Below are 21,883 nucleotides of genomic sequence, written 5' to 3' on the forward strand. Positions count from 1 at the left end.
AATGAAAAGGAAGAATGTCTGTACATGTTCAGTACAGATGCAATTTTTTTTTTTTTTTTTTTTGAGACAGTCTTGGCCGGGCACGGTGGCTCACGCGTGTAATCCTAGCACTTTGGGAGGCCGAGACGGGCGGATCACGAGGTCAGGAGATCGAGACCATCCTAGCTAACACGGTGAAACCCCGTCTCTACTAAAAATACAAAAAATTAGCCAGGCGTGGTGGTGGGCGCCTGTAGTCCCAGCTACTTGGGAGGCTGAGGCAGGAGAATGGCGTGAACCCGGGAGGCGGAGCTTGCAGTGAGCCGAGATTGCGCCACTGCGCTCTAGCCTGGGCGACTGAGCGAGACTTCGTCTCAAAAAAAAAAAAAGAGACAGTCTTGATTTGTTGCCCGGGCTAGAGTGTAGTGGTGAGATGTCGGCCCATTGCAACCTCCACCTCCTGGGTTCAAGCAATTCTCATCCCTCAGCCTCCCGAGTAGCTGGGACTACAAGTGCAAGCCACCACCACCCAGCTGATTTTTGTATTTTTAGTAGAGATGGGTTTTTGTCATGTTGGCCAGGCTGGTCTCAAACTCCTGGCCTCAAGCGGTCCACCCGCCTCAGCCTCCCAAAGTGCTGGGACTACAGATGTGAGCCACCATGCCTTGTTGTGATGCAATTTTTTATTTTTACTTGGTTGAATCCACAGATATGGAGGACTAACTGTACCTATTATCATTTGAATTTTAAGGTGAGGAGTCATAAATATACTAAAATGATCTGGACACAAATGAGATATATCCACTTAAACATGCTGATTCAATCATTTGATAGACTTGACCAGTAAATTAAAACAAACTGGCAATTAATTTTAGGTTATCATGTAAACACTATCTTTAACATACCACTATTTTGATATTTATTGAACTTACACTAAACTAAGCATTTATCATGTATTAACCCATTTGGTCCTTGCAACCACTCTGTGAGGTGGGAACTACACACCGTCCCCTACTTCACAAATGAAAATGAGGCACAGAGAGGATAAGTAGTCTGCCCAAGAGCACACACAGCTGGCAAATGGCAGAGCTAGGCTTCATGCTGGGGCTCTGCGCTCTTAATAAACATGCTACACTACTTCCAATATAATAATGAACAGCCTCTTCTCTTCTTTCACTGTAATAGTAAAACTAGAATTATAACTATAATTCAGAGCCACAGAGTTTCCTAAATTGACTGATATTAAAATCTACATCATAAAAGAATCAAACTGGAAAGAATAACTTTTATATCTATATACTTACAGATTTCCAAGATTTCTCATTTGCACCAATTTCCCAAATCCTCTCTCTCACAGCCTCCTCTGTGGCTGGTAAGGAGACAATACTGTCATGCAGAAGAATGCTGTCCCGCAATAACCAACTGACCAAGGAAATTCTGATGTTGGGACTGCACAGTTTTATTTTCCCAGTTGAATGAATATGGACGTCTGTCTAACTCGATGCTTGCTTTTCTTTAGGGTTCAAATCTTGTTGACATTTATCCCAAATTTTCTGCTCATTTTTTGGTCCTTCAGAGTGAATAGTATTGTCCTGTCAAAGTTCTTGTCCAGGATAGCTTCGCTCTTACCCTAAATAAGCCAATATACAGGTTAAACTTCCCGTTTGAAATTTAATACTGAGACATCTATTTCCCTTCTTTTGACATATAAAGTCATAGCACAAAACTTCAGGAGAAAAGACCCTCAATGGAATGAGTTAGTCATGGCCAGGCACTGTGGCTCACGCCTGGAATCCCAGCACTTTGTGGGGCCAAGGCGGGTGGATCCTCTGAGGTCAGGAGTTCAAGACCAGCCTGACCAGCATGGTGAAACCCCGTCTCTACTAAAAATACAAAAATTATCTGGGTGTGGTGGCAGGTGCCTGTAATCCCAGTTATTCAGGAAGCTGAGGTAGGAGAATCGCTTGAACTTAGGAGGCGGAGGTTGCAGTGAGCAGAGATGGTGCCATTGCACTCCAGCCTGGGCGACGAGAGAGAAACTCCATCTCAAAAAAAAAGTCAATCACATAAGTAAGACAAGGACATACTCAAAACAGCAAACTAGAACAGCAAGAGGTATTGAAATGATAGTATGGAGAAATTGCTTTGAGAATACAAGAAAATTAGCTTAGAGGAGCAGCTAACCAAAGAGTCCCACTTGATAAGGGTAAACTCATTACAGAAAAATGTGAGCTAATAAGTGTATAAGAAATGATAGAAATTTTAAAAATCAGCATTTTTGAAATGCCTTGCCTTTTGAAATAAGATTCAGGCAAAGACCATCAATGAATGCTAAGATCATTAAGTGAAAAGTTTATAAAGATTTAATTATGGTTATAGAATACAATTTAAATAACAATTTCAATAATGTAAAAGTGAAAGAAGTCACATTTCTTTTCCCCAACCTTTCCCCTGCACTCTTCTAATCATCCTGTTTCCATTAAAAATATGACAGGAAAAAAACAATAATAATGTTCTACTTCTTTCTCCAAACTCCCACAGGAGAATTCTACCAAGTCTTCTTTCTTTTGTTTTGTTTTGTTTTGAGACAGGGTCTCACTGTGTCGCCCAGGTTGGAGTGTGGTGCCATCATTGCTCACTGTAGCCTCCACCTCCTGGGCTCAAGCAATCCTCCCAACTTGGCCTCCTGATTAGCTAGGACCACAGGTGTGCACTACCACACCCAGCTAATTTTTTCTTTTTTTTTTTTGTAGAGACAGGGTCTCACTATGTTCCCCAGGCAAGTCTCGAACTCCTGGCCTCAAGTGATCCTCCTGCCTTGGCCTCCCAAATTGTTAGGATTATAGGCGTGAGCCACCAGGCCTAGCCTGTCTAGGATTCTTACCACCTTCTTGCCACCTTCAACCCCGGGAGCTGAGTAAGCAAGTTCAGTTTCTGGGCTTCTTGTCGTGTAAAACCAAGACATAGAAGGAAAGCTGGAACTGTTAAAGTAATGATAAGTTTGCATCACTAAAAGCCTTGGAAAAACAAGCAGCATAAAAGAAGAAAAGATCAGAGCTGTATAGACTCTAATTCTGAGAGAATTATTCAGAGATCTTAGAGATTAGTGACAGATTTTTTTTTTTTCTTTTGAGACGGAGTCTTGCTCTGTCTCCCAGGCTGGAGTGCAATGGCACAACCTCAGCTCACTGCAACCTCCGTCTCCCAAGTTCAAGCGATTCTCCTGCTTCAGCTTCCCTAGTAGATGAGATTACAGGCACCTGCCACCATGCCCAGCTAATTTTTTTGTATTTTTAGTAGAGGTGGGGTTTTGCCATGTTGGCCAGGCTGGTCTCAAACTCCTGACTTCAGGTGATCCACCTGCCTCTGCCTCCCAAAGTGCTGGGATTACAGGTATGAGCCACCGTGCCCGGTCTGTTTTTTTTTTTTTTTTTTTTTTTTGAGACAGTTTTGCTCTTGTTGCCCAGGCTGGAGGGCAATGGTGCCATCTCAGCTCAATGCAACCTCCACCTCCCGGGGTTCAAGCGATTCTCCTTCCTCAGCCTCCTAAGTAGCTGGAATTTCAGGTGCCCGCCACCATACCTGGCTAATTTTTGTATTTAGCAGAGACAGGGTTTCACCGTGTTGGTCAGGCTGGTCTCGAACTCCTGACCTCAGGTGATCCACCCGCCTCGGCTTCCCAAAGTGCTGGGATTACAGATGTGAGCCACCGCACCCAGCCTAGTGACAGCATTTTTTTTTTTTAAAGAAAGTGTTATCATTAATTACTTGAGAGAGGCAAATAAAGATTGGGATTACTTTAAACAAATTTGAAAGTCATTGGCCAGGTGTGGTGGCTCACGCCTGTAATCCTAGCACTTTGGGAGATCAAGGCAGGAGGATCACTTGAGCCCAGGAGTTTGAGACAAGCCTGGGCAACATGGTGAAACCCTGTCTCTCCACAAAATACAAAAAAATTAGCCGGGCATGGTGGCGCACGCCAGTAGTCCCAACTAAATTACCGAGGATGCTGAGGTGAGAAGATGGCTTGAGCCCAGGAGGCAGAGGTTTCAGTGAGCCAAGATTGCACCAACCCACTCCAGCCTGGGTGACAGAGCGAGACTCCATCTCAAAAAAAAAAAAAAAAGGAAAGTAGTTGCTGAACTTTTTAAAGGGAACCCTGCACATTATTTGAGTCATATAGGACCTTGTTTTACATGCAGATTATATAACAAATTTATAGTCTAAGGATTTCTTTCTTTTTTTTGAGACGGAGTTTCGCCCTTATTGCCCAGGCAGGAGTGCAATGGCGCGATCTTGGCTCACCACAACCTCTGCCTCCCAGATTCAAGCGATTCTCCTGCCTCAGCCTCCCAAGTAGCTGGGATTACAGGCATGCACCACCACGCCTGGCTAATTTTGTATTTTTAATAAAGACCGGGTTTCTCCATGTTGGTCAGGCTGGTCTCGAACTCCTGACCTCAGGTGATCAGCCCGCCTCGGCCTCCCAAAGTGCTGGGATTACAGGTGTGACCCACTGAGCCCGGCATAGTCTAAGGATTTCAAAATAAACTTTTACTATCTCCTTGACAATAATCTGTCTCCCATCCTCCTCTACCAGACTTCTGTAACACTTTCTGCTTATCATATGAATCACTGTCTATTGGAGACCAGCCTTATTTCCTTCTTCTAAACCCAGCTCATACCCTAATTCTAGATGTCAATGGCCAATGTAGATAACCCACTAAACAATTTATCTATCACAGAGATGATACTGAAGACCCTTCAGCCAGGTGCGGTGGCTCATGCCTGTAATCCCAGCACTTTGGGAGGCCGAGGTGGGTGGATCATTTAAGGTCAGGAGTTTGAGCCTGGCTAACATGGTGAAACCCCGTCTCTACTAGAAATGTAAAAATTAGCCGGGCGTGGTGGCACATGCCTGTAATCCCAGATACTTGGGAGGCTGAGGCAGGAGAATCACTTGAACCCAGGAGGCGGAGCTTGCAGTGAGCAGAGATCACTCCACTGCACTCCAGCCTCGGCAACAGAGCAAGACTTCATCTCAAACAAAACAAAACAAAAAAACAGAAATGCTTCTAGTCTGCCATGCTGTACTGCTTCTCTTGATCCTCCTTTAAGAAGAAGACCAACAAACTACTCAACATTTATCAATTATCTCCTGGAATAACCCAAGGTAATAAAAATCACGTTTCTTCAAAAAGCAATAAAAATTTCTCCTCACCTTTGCCATGAAAATATCCAAGATATCTTATTGTCCATTCATATGCATATAAGGGATGAATCTGTTAGTGCCTGAGAACAACAACTCCAAAAAGTCTGCTTTTCTCTCTGCCTTTTCTTTTTCAACCAGATGTACTCGTACTCTGTGTAAGATATCAGTAGGCAACAATATCATGAAACCACCTCAGCCAATCTTCAAATTTCAACTTAAAATAACAAAAAGAGCCAACGACTCCAATATGGTGTATTGAGCAAGTCCTATGCAGAGCCCAAAGGTGCTACTATGGCTTCCAGCGGGGTCCCCATTGGCACTGCCAGCTGGGCAAATGAAGCTCCCAAAATTCCAGACAATGTGGGAGATTGGCTTCAGGGAATCTACTGCTTTGCCACCCATAGCAATGATTTCTGGAGGAACTTGATCCTCAATTTGGGACTCCTCGCTTTCAGAGTTTGGCTGGCCAGGAACTTGAGTGACGTTGACCTCATGGTGTTAGAGGAACCTCTCCTTGCCAGACCTCTGGTTTGGTAAAACATGGCCAGAGTGACTCCACCTTGAAATGAGTAGCTAGGCACTCTGTAAGGTTAATGCTTGTGGTCTGAAAATAGCCACATCCCAAGCTGACCACCAATTATAATTACAGAATATTGGTGGCCATACAGAACATCTCCCACCAATCCTGCAGAATGTCCAGATGTCCTAAGAGTGTAGCCCACTTTATTAAAGATGCCGTTAATGAGCAGGCTTAGGTTGAAAGATTAATGGTCATCTATAACACCAATAGCCCCTACCTTTAGTGAGCACATCTGCATGTTCCAAGTTTAATTATAGCTTCTCATACGTTTCTTATAAATAGAGACACTAACAAGGATGGTGTGTTCCTCCTCCTGCTTTCTGGGGATAACTTACTCAGTAACATTGTATGAACTTGCTTTTTCTCTGTGCTGTGTGACTTCCCTTGAATTATTTCCTGTGCAAGATCCAGTAACCTGTTCTTGGGGTCTGGATTGGGACCGTCTTTTCTGGCAACAGTGTACCTCAGGCAGAGGTGTAGCCAAGTAGACAAATGGAATCCTGCGCTATACCCAAACCTTCCAAAAACAGAGCCTACAACTTGTGACCACCACAAGATATCCTGATGGCCGCTGAAGTTTGCTTCAGATGGGCGCCTTCCCTTTCCCTGCCTAGTTTCCTTTTATTCCTTGAGCCCTCTCAGAATTCCATTCTCTGGTCAGTAGTCAGCCTTCAGTTAAAGCATCGCCCCTGTTCTGTAAAGTTCTGTGCATAGTTCCTAAGCTTCTGCAGGGGATGGTCTTTGCTCTTACTCTGAGGAATAACAATGCTTTTTTGTTTGTTTGTTTGTTCATTTGTTTATTTGTTTTTTGAGACAAAGTTTCACTCTTGTTGCTCAGACTGGCATGCAATGGCGCAATGTTGGGTCACTGCAACCTCCGCCTCCTGGGTTCAGGTGATTCTCCTGCCTCAGCCTCCTGAGTAGCTGGGATTACAGGCATGCACCACCACTCCCGACTAATTTTTTGTATTTTTAGTGGAGATGGGGTTTCACCATCTTGGCCAGGCTGGTCTCGAACTCCTGACCTCGGTTGATCCACCTGCCGCGGCCTCCCAAAGTGCTGAGATTACAGGCATAAGCCACCACACCCGGCCCTAAAATATATTTCTTATGAAAGGAGCTGTGCAGTTATCCAAGTGTTTCTAGAGAGAGATCAGAAATGGTAGAGAAATGGGCCTGGTGCAGTGGCTCACTCCTGTAATCCCAGCACTTCAGGAGGCTGAGGCCAGTGGATCGCTTGAGCCCAGGAGTTAGAAACCAGCCTGGGCAACACAGCAAGACCCTGTCCCAAAAAGAAATGGTAGGCTGGGTGCAGTGGCTCACGCCTGTAATCCCAGCACTTTGGGAGGCCAAGGTGGGCGGGTCACCTGAGGTTGCAACATGGAGAAACACCGTCTCTACTAAAAATACAAAATTAGCCTGGCGTGGTGGCGCATGCCTGTAATCCCAGCTACTCGGGAGGCTGAGGCAGGAGAATTGCTTGAACCCGGGAGACAGAGGTTGTGGTGAGCCAAGATTGCACCAGTGCACTCCAGCCTGGGCAAAAAGAGAGAAACTCCACCTCGGAAAAAAGGAAAAAAAAAGAAAGAAAGAAATCGTAGAGAAATGAAGAGAAAAACAATGCTGTGTTAAGTCCTGCAGTATTTCCCATGGGGGAGGTCAATTTTGAAGCCATTCTTTTTAAGGTGAAATTTGGGTGTGAATAGCTGCCTGCTGCTACTGGTAATATTGTGACAATCAGGAGGTTCTGTCAGAGGCATTAGAACCAGAGCAACTCCATCTTGAATAGGGGCTGGGTAAAGTAAGGCTCAGAACTACTGGCTGCATTCCCAGGAGCTTAGGCATTCTTAGTCACAGGATGAGATAGGAGGTCAGCACAAGATACAGATCACAAAGACCCTGCTGATGAAACAGAATGTGATAAAGAAGACAGCCCAAACCTACCAAAAACCAAGATGGTGACAAAGGTGACCTCTGGTTGTCCTCAGAGCTCATTATACACTAATTATAATGCATTAGCATGCTAAAAGACTCTCCCACTAGGGCCATGACAGTTTATAAATACCATGGCAACATCAGGAAGTTACCCTATACAGTCTAAAAAAAGAAGGAACCCTCAGTTCCGAGAAATGCCTGCCCCTTTTCCAGAAAACTGATGAATAATCCACCCCTTGTTTAGCATATAATCAAGAAATAACTAAGTATACTCAGTTAAGCAGCCCATACTGTGACTCTACCTATGGAGTAATCATTCTTTATTCCTTTACTTTCCCAATAAACTTGCTTTCACTTTATGGATTTGCCCCTAATTCTTTCTTGCGTGAGGTCCAAGAACCCTCTCTTGGGGTCTAGATTGGGACCCATTCCCGGTAACAGTTCCACATGGATGCAGCTTTCTTTAGGGTAATATTCACATTACCCAAATGTCATTTTTTTATTTTTAATAACATCTTTCTGTGTTCTTATATGTAAAATATATCTCTTTTTAAACATTTTTAAATTTTGGAGACAGGGTCTTGCTATGTTGCTCAGGCTGGTCTCAAACTGGTCCCAAGCTATCCTCCTGCCTCAGCCTCCCAAGTATCTGGGACTATAGGTGGCGTCTGGCTACAGTATGTTTCCTTCTTTTTTTTTATTTGAGACAGAGTCTCGCTCTGTCACCCAGGCTGGAGTGCAGTGGCAGGATCTTGGCACACTGCAAGCTCTGCCTCCTGGGTTGATCCATTCTCCTGCCTCAGCCTCCCGAGTAGCTGGGACTACAGGTGCCCGCCACCACACCCGGCTAATTTTTTTGTGTTTTTAGTAGAGATGGGGTTTCACCATGTTAGCCAGGATGGTCTTGATCTCCTAACCTCGTGATCCGCCCGCCTCAGCCTCCCAAGGTGCTGGAATTACAGGCGTGAGCCACTGCACCCGGCCTGCAGTATGTTTCTTGAAAAATGCTTAGCATTAGTTTTCTTTTTTTAAATCTTGTCTTGTACTGAAATGATTATACTGAAACCGCCTGTGCAAAATTATGCCTGAGACAGTGAAAGAGATCTAACTTAACTGACCCCATCTTGTTTCTAACCTCCAAACTGTCCTTGTGCATTCCTGGATGTAAGCTGAACTAACTTTGGGAGAAACTTACTTTATAGTTTATAGTTTAAAACAAAGATGACAGCCCTTTCCCAAAGCAGACCTCCTTCTTGCCTGGAGACTAGATTGCCTTGGTAGGACTAACATTAACCACAAGATTAGAAATTATGGTTTAGGAGTCTTGCAGCTGGAGGCTACAAGATTCTGACCCTCCCTAAACTGCTCCTAAGATCAGTGCTTGAGATATTTTGCAGACCCTGCATTTGATGGGTCAGCTGGCACCACGTAGATTGATAAACTGACTCATCTGATCTTGTAGTCCCCACCCAGGAATTGACTCAGCTCAAGAAGACAGCTTCCATTCCCTATGATTTCATCTCTGACCAATCAGCACTCCCGGCTCACTAGCTTCCTCCCACCCAACATGTTGTCCTTAAAAACTCTGAAGGCGGAATGCTTGTGGATACTGATTTGAGTAATAATAAAACTCTGGTCTCCCATACAGCCAGCTCTGTGTGAATTTATCTTTCTCTATTGCAATTCCCCTGTCTTGAGAAATCGTCTCTGTCTAGGCAGCGGGCAAGGTGAACCCATTGGGCAGTTACAATACCATCTATCTTTAAAGTAATTATTGAAATTGTCGGGTTTATCATGTTATTTATTGTTTTTCCCATCTATTCTCTGTTCCTTTACTACTACTCTACCATTTTAATTTGGATTAATAAAGTTTTTGTTTGTTTGTTTGTTTTTTGAGAGGGAGTCTCACTCTGTCGCCCAGGCTGGAATGCAGTGGTGTGATCGCTGCTCACTGCACCTCCGCCGCCCTGGGTTCAAGTGATTCTCGTGTCTCAGCCTCCTGAGTAGCTCAGATTACAGGCATGCTCTAATTTTTTTTTTTTTTTTTTGAGACAGAATCTCGCTGTGTCGCCAGATTGCAATGCAGTGGCATGATCTCAGCTCACTGCAACCTGATTCCCTGGTTCAAGCAATTCTGCCTCAGCTTCCAGAGTAGCTGGAATTACAGGCATGTGCCACCATGCCCAGTTAATTCTTGTATTTTTAGTAGAGACAGGGTTTCACCATGTTGGCCAGGATGGTCTCGATCTCCTGACCTCCTGATCCACCCGTCTCAGCCTCCCAAAGTGCTGGGATTACAGGCATGAGCCACTGCGCCCGGCCAGGCATGCTCTACTTTGCCCAGGTATTTTTAGTAGAGACGGGGTTTCATCATGTTGGCCAGGCTGGTCTGGAACTCCTGGCCTCAGGTGGTCCACCCGCCTTGGCCTCCCAAAGTGCTGGGATTACAGGCATGAGCCACTGCGCCTGGCCTTGGATTAATAAAGTTTTTTATTTCATTTTTCTTCCATATTAAGTTTTTAATATCTTTTAAATTATTATTTAGCTGTTAAGCTGGATTTTGTGATTACATAATGCATATTTGATTTATTACATGCTTTTTTTTTTTTTTGAGAGTCTCGCTTTGTCGCCCAGGCTGGAGTGCAGTGACAGGATCTCGGCTCACTGCAACCTCCGCCTCCCACGTGCAAGCTATTCTCATGCTTCAGCCTCCCAAGTAGCTGGGATTACAGACGTGTGCCACCACACCTGGCTAATTTTTGTATTTTTAGTAGAGGTGGGGCTTCACTATGTTGGCCAGGCTGATCTCGAACTCTTGACCTCAAGTGATCCGCCCTCCTTAGCCTCCCAAGGTACTCGGATTACAGGTGTGAGCTACCCCGCCCGGCCTATTACATTCTACTTTAATACTTTTGTGATACTCCCTAAATAAAACACTTATGATAGCTTAACTCCATTTACCATTTCTTGCCCTTGTACTACTGATATGTTTTACTTTTTCATATATTATAAATTGTATAGGATTTTTTAAAATTAATTGTCAGTATTAATTTCTATCTACCCTTTCTTTACTCCTTATTCTACCCTACATTTCTCTGTAGCCACCAAGGATCATTTTCCTTCATCCAGAAAAATTGCCTGGTGTGTTTCTTAATAGTGTAGTTCTTCTGACAATAAATGATTTCTTTTTTTTTCTTCTGAAACCATGTTTATTTCATCTTCAATTTTTTTTTTTTTTTTTTTTTTTTTTTGAGACGGAGTCTCACTCTCGCCCAGGCTGGAGTGCAGTGGCGCGATCTCGGCTCACTGCAAGCTCCGCCTCCTGGGTTCACACCATTCTCCCGCCTCAGCCTCCCGAGTAGCTGGGACTACAGGCACCCGTTACCATGCCCGGCTAATTTTTTTTGTATTTTTAGTACTGACGGGGTTTCACCATGTTAGCCAGGATAGTCTCGATCTCCTGACCTCGTGATCCGCCCGCCTCGGCCTCCCAAAGTGCTAGGATTACAGGCGTGAGCCACCGCGCCCGGCCTCATCTTCAATTTTGAAGGATAATTTCACTGAGTATAGATTCTGGGTTGTCAGTATTTTTTCTTTCAGCACTTTAAGATGCCATTCAATTATCTTCTGACTTTTGGCTGGGCACAGTGGCTCATGCCTATAATCCCAGCACCTTGGGAGGCTGAGGTGGAAGGATAGCTTGAGCCCAGCAGTTCAAGACCAGCCTGGGCAACAAAGTGAGACCTTGTATCTACAAAAAATTTTTAAAAAATTAGCTGGGCATGGTGGCACGTGCCTGTGGTCCCTGCTACTCAGGAGGCTGAGTCAGGAGCATCACTTATGCCCAGGTGTTTGAGGTTGCAGTAAGCCATGATCGTACCACTACACTCCAGTGTGGGTGACAGAGGAAGATCCCATCTCAAAAAAAGGAACTGCCTCAGCAATTATGAAGGCTGGCAATTCCCAAGATCTGCTGGGATCTGGGAGACCCAGGGGAGCCAATAATGTAGTTCGAGTCTAAGTTTGAAGGCCTGAAAATCAAGAGAGCTGATAGTGTAGCTCCAGTCTAAAGGCCAGCAGGCTCAAGACCCAGGAAGAGCCAATGGTTTGAGTCCAAAGGCAGGAAAAAGAGCTGATGTCCCATTTTGAAGGCCATCAGGCAGGAAGAATTCGCTCTTACCTGGGGGAGGGTTAATCTTTTTGTTCTATTCAGGCCTTTAACTCAGTGGATGAGGCCTACTCACAATAGGGAGTATCATCTGCTTTACTCAGTATACCAATTTAAATGTTAAAATTATCCAAAACACTCTCACAGAAACACCTAAAATAATGTTTGACCATATATTGGGCACCCTATGGCCCAGTCAAGTAGACATATAAAATTAATCCTCATAGTATGCCATATAGCCATTGTTTCTCTTTAGCTCTGAGGACAACAACAAAAAGTCTGTAGTGTACTATGTTACGTTCAAAACTGAGTTGAAGAGTTTACCTGATTAGCTGTTAAGGGTCGAGCTATAGCTAACTTCATGTGCTTGCTTAACACTGAGAAGATATTTGGATGATGAATTTCTTTTAATCAGTCTTTCACTTCAACTTTGTGAGTTCTTTTTATTCGTACACTCTCTGCACAACCAGAAAAAAGCAAACCCCATTTTCCTTGTTTCAGGCCCTTAAGTTTAACTAATATCTCAATCTGAGTAAAGGTTTGTTTCTTTATTCAATTTTAGTCTCCTATATAATTTCTTTTAAAAAGTAGTCTGGGCGCAGTGGTTTACGCCTGTAATCCCAGCACTTTGAAAGTCTGAGGTGGGTGGCTCGCCTGAGGTCAGGAGTTCGAGACCAGCCTGGCCAATATGGTGAAACCCCATCTCTACTAAAAATACAAAAATTAGCTGGGCAGAGTGGCATGCACCTGTCGTCTCAGCTACTTGGGAGGCTGAGGCAGGAGAATCGCTTGAACCTGGGAGGCAGAGGTTGCAGTGAGCCAAGATCACTCTACTGCACTCCAGCCTCGGCGACAGAGTGAGATTCCGACTCAAACCAACAAACCAACCAACCAACCAACAAACAAAAGGTGACTTGGTATAAATACAGCAAAAGAAAAAAAAGTGTTTTGAGAAATGCAAGACTCAGAAGAGCCCCAACCTATGAGATGACCTGATACATACTAACCAATACAAAATAGAAATAGGTTACAGTAGTGTGCACATCTGAATAGAATAGCTTTTCATATTGTGTGAGTTTCTCAAATATTATTCTTATTATAAGAGGAAAAATTAATGACTTTGTTTCTCCTATCAACTGAGGGCACATTATCAAATATCTCCTCTCTCTGTATACCAACTAATACAATAAGTCTAACAATAACAAATTCTATAGAGGATAAAATCACATGATTATTTCAGTAAGATGCAAAAAAAAAAAAAGCATTGGACAAAAAATCCAACACACTTTTGTGATTAAAAACACTCAACAATATTTGGGTGTGGTGGCTCACGCCTATAATCCCAGCACTTTGGGAGGCCAAGGTGAGTGGGTAGCCTGAACCCAGGAGTTTGAGACAAGCCTAGGCAACATGGCAAAACCCCATCTCTACTAAAAATGCAAAAATTAGTCAGGCATGGTGGTTCACTCCTGTAATCTCAGCTACAGGAGGCTGAGGCAGGGGAATTGCTTGAGCCTGGGAGGCAGAAGTTGTTGTGAGCTGTGATCGTGCCACTGCACTCCAGCCTGGATGACAGAGTATGACTCCATCTCAAAAATAATAATAATAATAAATTTTTAAAAACCCACATATTTGCAGATTCATAGTCTTGTATGGAGAAAATCCCAAGGAAACCACACACACATACCAAAAAAACCCTAGAGCTAATAAATGAGTTCAGCAAGCTTGCAGGACAAAGACTGATATACATGAATCAATTGTATTTCTACTCTCTAAAAATAAACAATCAAAAAATGAAATATGGAAACAGTTTCATTTACAATGCATAAAAGGAATAAAATATTAGTAATAAATTTAACAAAAGAAATGTAACACACATACACTGAAAACTACAAAACATTGTTAAAACAATTTAAAGAGGCTGGGTGTGGTGGTGCATGCCTGTAATCTCAGTGCTTTGGAAGGCCAAGGCAGTAAGATTGATTGAGGCCAGGAGTTTGAGACCAGCCTGGGTAACACAGCAAGACCCCAACTCTATATAAAAAAAAAAATTAAAAATTAGCCAAGCATGGAGGCATGCATCTGTAGTCCTATCTACTTGGGAAGCTGAGGCAGGAGGATTGCTTGAGCCCAGGAATTCAAGATTACACTGAACTATGATTGTGCCACTGCACTGCAGCCTGGGTAACAGAGTGAGACCCTGTCTCTAAGAAAAAGAAAAAGAAGGCCGGGCGCGGTGGCTCACGCCTGTAATCCCAGCACTTTGGGAGGCCAAGGTGGGTGGATCACAAGGTCAGGAGTTCAAGACCAGTCTGGCTAACATGGTGAAACCCTGTCTCTACTAAAAATACAAAAATTAGCTGGGCATGGTGGTGAGCATCTGTAATCCTAGCAATTCAGGAGGCTGAGGCAGGAGAATTGCTTGAACCCAGGAGGCAGAGGTTGCAGTGAGCCGAGATCGTGCCACTGCACTCCAGCCTGGACGACAGAGCATGACGCCATCTCGGGGGAAAAAAAAAAAGAAATTAAAGAAGACTTAAATAAATGGAAGAATATTCCATGTTCATGGAAAAGCTGATCTTAAAATACACATGGAAAAGTAAGGGACCCAAAATAGCCAGAATGATCTTGAAAAAAATGAAATTAAGTTGGAATTTTTCACACTTCCCCATTTCAAAACTTACTACAAAGCTACATTAATCAAGACAGTGTGGTGCTGGTATAAGGACAGACATACAGACCAATGAAATAGAATTGGGTGCCCAAAGATAAACCCATACATTTATGGTCAATTGATTCTTGGCAAGAATGCCAAGATAGTTCCACAGAGGTGCTGAGGACAACTGGATATTTATATGAAAAACAATGAATCTGGACTCCTACCTCACATCATATATAAAAATTTGCCACAAGAAGTCAAAGACATAAATGTAAGTGCTAAAACTATAACTTTATAGTTATATTTTATAACTAAAACTATAGTTAATTATAAACTAACTATAGTTTTAGAAAGACTATGGCTTTTGTTTTTGTTTTTGTTTTTGTTTTGAGACGGAGTCTCGCTCTGCCGCCCAGGCTGGAGGTGCATTGGTGCGATCTCGGCTCACTGCAAGCCCCGCCTCCCGGGTTCACGCCATTCTCCTGCCTCAGCCTCCCGACTAGCTGGGACCACAGGCGCCCGCCACCACGCCCGCCTAATTTTTTGTATTTTTTAGTAGAGACGGGGTTTCACCTTGTTAGCCAGGATGGTCTCGATCTCCTGACCTCGTGATCCGCCCGCCTCGGCCTCCCAAAGTGCTGGGATTACAGGCGTGAGCCACCGCGCCTGGCTCAAACTAACTATAGTTTTAACTAAAAACTATATATAAACTAACTATAGTTTTAGTTAGTTAGTTAGTTAGTTGCTCTGTCACCCAGGCTGGAGTGCAGTGTCACCCAGGCTGGGGTGCAGTCACCCAGTCTGGAGTACACCTGTCTTGCTCTGTCACCCAGGCTGGAGTGCAGTGGCACAATCTTGGCTCACTGCAACCTCCACCTTCTGGGTTCAAGCAATTCTCCTGCTTCAGCCTTCCAAGTAGCTGGGAATACAGGTGTGCACCACCATGTCCAGCTATTATTATTACTATTATTATTATTTTGAGACAGAGTCTCGTTCTATCACCCGGGCTGAAGTGTAGTGGCATGATCTCAATTCACTGCCACCTCTGCCTCCTGGGTTCAAGCAATTCTCCCACCTCAGCCTCCCGAGTAGCTGAAATTACAGGTGCGTGCCACCACGCCCAGCTGATTTTTGTATTTTTAGTAGAGACAGGGTTTTACCATGTTGGCCAGGCTGGTCTCCAATGCCTGGCCTCAAATTATCTGCCCATCTCGGCCTCCCAGAGTGCTGGGATTACAGGCATGAGTCACTGTGCCCAGCCTAAGTTTTGTACTTTTAGTAGAGATCAGGTTTTGTTATGTCAGCCCAGCTGGTCTCAAACTCCTGGCCTAAAGTGATCCACCTGCCTTGGCCTCCCAAAATGCTGGGATTATAGGCATGAGCCACCACGCCCAGCCAAAACTATAAATCTTTTTTTTTTTTTTGAGACAGAGTCTGTCGGCCAGGCTGGAGTGCAGTGGCATGATTTTGGCCCACTGCAACCTCTGTCTGCCGGGCTCAAGCTATTCTTCTGCCTCAGCCTCACGAGCAGCTGGGATTACAGGCGTGTGCCACCATGCTCAGCTAATTTTTGTATTTTTAGTAGGGACGGAGTTTCACCATGTTGGCCAGGCTGGTCTTGAACTCCACCTGCCTTGGCCTCCCAAAGTGCTGGAATTACAGGCATGACCCACCACGCCCGGCCAAAACTATAACTCTTAAAAGAAAATATAGATGTAAATCTTTCATGATCCTGGATTTGACAATAATTTCTCAGCTATGACACCAAAGACACACATACACATACACATACACACACACACAACTCCATCAAAATTAAAATTTTTGCTTGAAATGACACTTTTAGGAAAGTGAAAAGATGACCCACAAATTGGGAGAAAATATTTACAAATTATACACTTAATAAAAGTCCAGTATCCAGAAAATATAAAGAACACTTACAACTCAGCAATAAAAAGACAACCCAATTTTAAAAGGGACAATGAATATGAATAGGTATTTCTACAAAGAAGATATACACATGGCCAATAAGCACATGAAGAGATGTTCAATGTATTAGTCTGTTCTTGCACTTCTATAAAGAAGTGCTTCAGACTAGGTAATTTACAAAGAAAAGAGGTTTAATTGGCTCACAGTTCCACAGGCTGCACGGGAAGCATGGCTAGGGAAGCCTCAGGAAACTTACAATCATGGCAGAAGGTGAAGGGGAAGCAGGCACATCTTACATGGCCAGAGCAGAAGGAATAGAGTGAGGTGAGAGGTGCTACACACTTTTAAACAACCAGATCTCATGGTAACTCACTCACTATCATGAGAACAGCACCAAAGGAGAAATACACCCCCATGATCCAATCAGCTCCCACCAGGCCCTAACACTGGGGATTATACTTTGACATCAGATTTGGGCAGGGACACAGACTCAAGCCTTATCATTCTCCCACTGGGCCCTCTCAAATCTCATGTCCTTCTCACATTTCAAAATACAATCTGCCTTCCCAACAGTTCCCCCAAAGTTCTAACTCATTCCAGCATTAACTCAAAAGCCCAAAGTTTCATCTGAGACAAGGCAAGTCCCTTCTGCCTGTGAGCCCGTAAAATCCAAAACAAGTTAGTAACTTCGGGCTGGGCACGGTGGCTCATGCCTGTAATCCCAGCACTTTGGGAGGCCAAGGCCGGTGGATCACCTGAAGTCAGGAGTTGGAGACTAGCCTGGCCAACATGGTGAAACCCCCATCTCTACTAAAAATACAAAAATTAGCCGGGGGTGGTGGTGCATGCCTGTGATCTCAGCTACTTGGGAGGCCGAGGCAGGAGAATCACTTGAACCCGGGAGGCAGAGGTTGCAGTGAGCCGAGATTGTGCCATTGCATTCCAGCCCGGGCAACAGAGCAAGACTCTGTCTCAAAAAACAACAACAACAACAACAACAAAACAAGTTAGTGACTTCCGAAATATAATGGGAATTACAGGCATTGGGTAAATACTCTCATTCCAAAAGGGAGAATTTGGCCAAAAGAAAGAGGCTATAGGCCCCATGCAAGTTCAAAATCCAGCAGGTCAATCATTAAATCTTTTTTTTTTTTTTTGAGACAGAGTTTCACTCTTGCTGCTCAGGCTGGAGTGCAATGGCATGATCTCGGCTCACCACAACCTCCTCCTCCTGGATTTAAGCTATTCTCCTGCCTCAGCCTCCTGAGTAGCTGGGATTATAGGCACCTGCCTGTAGTTAGTAGAGATGGGGTTTCGCCATGTTGGCCAGGCTGGTCTCGAACTCCTGACCTTGTGATCCGCCTGTCTCGGCCTCCCAAAGTGCTGGGATCTCAGGCATGAGCCACCGTGCCCAGCCGGGCATGGGTTTTTTTTTGCAGTGGGGGTTGGGGAGGTGTGATGAAATTGTTCTGAAATTAGATAGTGGTGATGATTGTAGAACCATTGAATTGTACACTTTAACTGAATCTTGAGGTATGTAAGTTATATCTCAAATTGGATTTTTTTTTTTTTAGACAGAGTCTCGCACCTCCTGGATTCAAGTGATTCTTCTACCTCAGCCTCCTGAGTAGCTGGGATTACAGGTGCATGCTACCATGCCCAGCTAATTTTTTTGTATTTTTAGTAGAGACAGGGTTTTGTCATGTTGGCCAGGCTGGTTTTGAACTCCTGACCTCAAGTGATTCACCAGCCCTGGCCTCCCAAAGTGCTGGGATTATAGGCATGAGCCACCACACCTGGCCCGAGGTATTTAAGTTATATCTCAATACAAAATATAATAATGTTGAGTCAGGTATTAAGTGAAATTCTGCAGATTTAAATTCTATGATCAATCAGGAGTATAGAGTTCATATGCTATTTGCAAGCTTACAACAAAAGACATGTTTGAAAACAAACTGGAAAAATCCCTACCTTAGACAGTTTCTAGCTCAATAATTCATTTAGTTAAATCCCAGTTGCCTCTTTGAAGCCTCTGAATATTGGTGTTTCTCAAATATTTAATTCTGGTTAGAGAAGCAGTAAGTTCCTGTAGGTCCTTGATATTATCTTTCAGGGACATTATCTGGAACGACTGTTGTACATTATTTTCTTTGTAACTTTCTAGCTCAGGCTTCAACTCTTGCAGTGAAGTTTCTTTTATGAAAAGTTTGTTCTGAAGATTTCTTAGCTAATGAGAAAGTGTTAAAATCATTTATAATTTTGTTTTTAAAAACTTCATAATGTTAGGTCACATTTAAATTATACATTTATTATTATTATTTTTGAGGCATGGTCTCACTCTTGTCACCCAGTTTGGAGTACAATGGCGATCACAGCTCACTGCAGCCTTGACCTCCCAGGCTCAGGTGATCCTCCCATCTCAGCCTCCCCAGTAGCTGGGACTACAGGCAGGTGCCACTACGCCCGGCTAATTTTTTTAATGATTATTTGTAGAGATGGAGTCTTACTATGTTGTCAGGCTGGTCTTGAACTCCTAAGCTCAAGAGATCCTCCCGCCTCAGACTCCCATAGTGTTGGGATTACAGGCATGAGCCACTGTGCTCTGCTGCTACTAACATTTTTTTTTTTTTCAGACAGGGTCTAGCTCTGTCACCCAGGCTGGAGTGCAGTGCTATGATCCTGGCTCCCTGCAGCCTCTGCCTCCTGGGTTCAAGCGATTCTCATGCCTCAGCCTCCCAAATAGCTAGGATTACAGGTATGCACCACCACACCTGGCACATTTTTTTTTTTTTTTTAGTAGAGATGTGGTTTCACCTTGTTGGCCAGGCTGCTCTCAAACTCCTGACCTCAAGTGATCCACCTGCCTCAGCTTCCCAAAGTGCTGGGATTATAGGTGTGAGCCACAGCGCCCATCCTGCTACTTTAACTTAATTTGTTAGTTCACATTTCTTAATAGCCTGCATGTGATCTGGAGAACTAGTAAGAGAGTAGAAAAAAAATTGGGGACACTGTAAAAGATTACCAGCTTGATAACCAGAAACGTTCAGAAGCATTTTGTATTTGACAAAAAATTACATTAATTAGAAACTATATTTCCTAGCAGCAAAGGCTGTATGAAGACCGTTTTATTTATTTATTTATTTTTGAAACAGAGTCTCACTCTGTTGCCCAGGCTGGAGTGAAGTGGCACACTCTCGGCTCACTGCAAGCTCTGCCTCCCGGGTTCAAGCAATTCTCCTGCCTCAGCTTCCCAAGCACCTGGGATTACAGGTGTGCACAACCACTCCCAGATAATTTTTGTATTTTTAGTAGAGACAGTATATCCAAAGTGCTGGGATTACAGGCATGAGCCACCGCCCCCAGCCAAGTATGTAACATTTTTGAAATCACGTTTTAGAAATGGAAAAGGGATTAGTGGTTGTCAATAGTTGGGGATGAGAAGGAAGTGGATGTGGATACAAAAGGGCTACCTGAAGGATACTTGTGATGTTAGAACTGTTCAGTATATTGACTAGTTATATAGAACTTAATACACAAACACACAATTGAATACAAGTAAAACTGGGGAAATCTGAATAAACTCAGTGGATTGTATTAATGTCAATATTCATGCTGTTACATTAGACTATAATTTTGCAAAATTTTACCTTTGGGGGACACTGGGCTAAGTATACAAGTGATATCTCTGAATTATTTCTTATAATGGCAAGTGAATCTACAATTATCTCAGTAAAATTTTCAATTAAAAATGATAACAGGCCATGAGCGGTGGCTCATGCCTGTAATACCAGCATTTGGGAGACTGAGGCGGGTGGATCATTTGAGGTCAGGAGTTCGAGCCCGTCTACATTTGCTTTGACAAACAGATTCAAAAAATTACAATGAGCAAATAATTTATCGACATGTACAGAGCTGCTTTAAAAAAATATTTTGGAATTCTTGAAACTAGCTTATATATTTTCTTTAAACAAGGTACCTACAATCTTTTTTGACAATTTGGTTTAAAAAGTTTTTAATGAGTTATGCATAGACATAAATCTTAATCTAATCCAAATCTGAATTATCAAAAATTATAAACTTCTTAGCATTAGTAGTAAGTTAATACTATAGTAAGTACAGGGAAAGAAGAATGCTACCCATAATTAAATTGCTACACATTTCAGGGACTGGCATCACATTTTTCTGAAAGAAAAGACAAATGTAAGACATCTTTCAAAGGTATCATCAGATATATTGTGTTTATACAAGTTCCATTTAAGTTTAAGCTTTATTAGCTTTTCTATGCCAAAAGAGGGAAAGCATTAACATAAGTAAAATGGAAATATATATATATATATATATATATATATATATATATATATATATATATATATATAAAATCCCAGCACTTTGGGAGGCCAAGGTAGGAGGATCACTTGAGCCCAGGAATTCAAGATCAGCCTGGGCAAGATAGTGAGACACATCTTTACAAAAAAACAAAGAAAAAAAAATAGCTGGGCATGGTGGCAAGCACCTGTGGTCTCAGCTACTCAGGAAGCTGAGGCAGGAGAATCACTTGAGGCTAAGAGATCAAGGCTGCAGAGATCCGTGATTATGCCAATATGTATTTCTTTTTTTAGGATCAGAGAATGGAAAAAAAAGGAGGGGGGGCATTTAGAAACTGTGCAATGGAGGGGTTGCATGTAAGTGCGGTGTGTTTCTGCTGGGTGCTGTCTCCCAAAAAATCGAACAGGCCCAAAATGAGAGGAATTTTCATACGAAGAGGAAAAAATCAGGATTATGTGATTTGAGGAATGTAGAACAGGAGGCATAGGGGCTTGACTTTCTTTTACTAATCCTGAAATCTGTTTTCAAATTCTTCTAATTCATTCTAGGTGTATTGGTATTGCAGGCAGCTATTAAAGTATAAATATCTCTAGGCTGGACGTGGTGGCTCATGCCTGTAATCTCAGCGCTTTAGGAGGCTGAGGTGGACAGATCTCTTGAGCCCAGGAGTTTGAGACCAGCCTGGGCAACATGGCGAAATCTCATCTTTATACACGAAAAAGCACAAAAATTAGCCAGGTATGGTGGCATGCACCTGTAGTCCCAGCTGCTCGGGATGCTGAGGTGGGAGGATTGCTTGGGCCCCTGAGTTCAAGGCTGCAGGGAACCATAATGGAGCCACTACACTCCAGCCTGGGTGACAGAGCGAGACCTTGTCTCAAATAAAATAAAATAAGAATAAAAACAAAAAAAAAATCTATAATGAGACTAGTCTCTTTTCTCATTTTCATTACTTGATACCTAAGAAAATTACTCTATCAATTCTTTTTCCAAGACCTAAAGAAGAAAATCAAAGAACTTAAATTTTAGTAGACGAAAATGAAGAATGAACTGTTTCTCAGTCCTAGAACAAGAATGATACTGGAGACAAAGTTC

At 43.2% G+C, this 21,883-nt stretch overlaps 1 long non-coding RNA gene across 1 annotated transcript in view; it reads right to left on the minus strand.

Annotated features, from left to right (window-relative positions):
* LOC100978361 (uncharacterized) overlaps window positions 1-21,883 on the minus strand; it is a 40,043-nt gene that overhangs the window by 8,056 nt on the left and 10,104 nt on the right. The window contains exon 2 of the long non-coding RNA XR_008620900.2: window positions 1,284-18,689. This is a non-coding gene — a long non-coding RNA (uncharacterized LOC100978361). The remainder of the gene's footprint in view (window positions 1-1,283; window positions 18,690-21,883) is intronic.

The sequence above is a fragment of the Pan paniscus genome, chromosome 15 (genome assembly GCF_029289425.2).
Source record: "Pan paniscus chromosome 15, NHGRI_mPanPan1-v2.0_pri, whole genome shotgun sequence".
NCBI classification, from domain to species: Eukaryota; Metazoa; Chordata; class Mammalia; order Primates; family Hominidae; genus Pan; species Pan paniscus.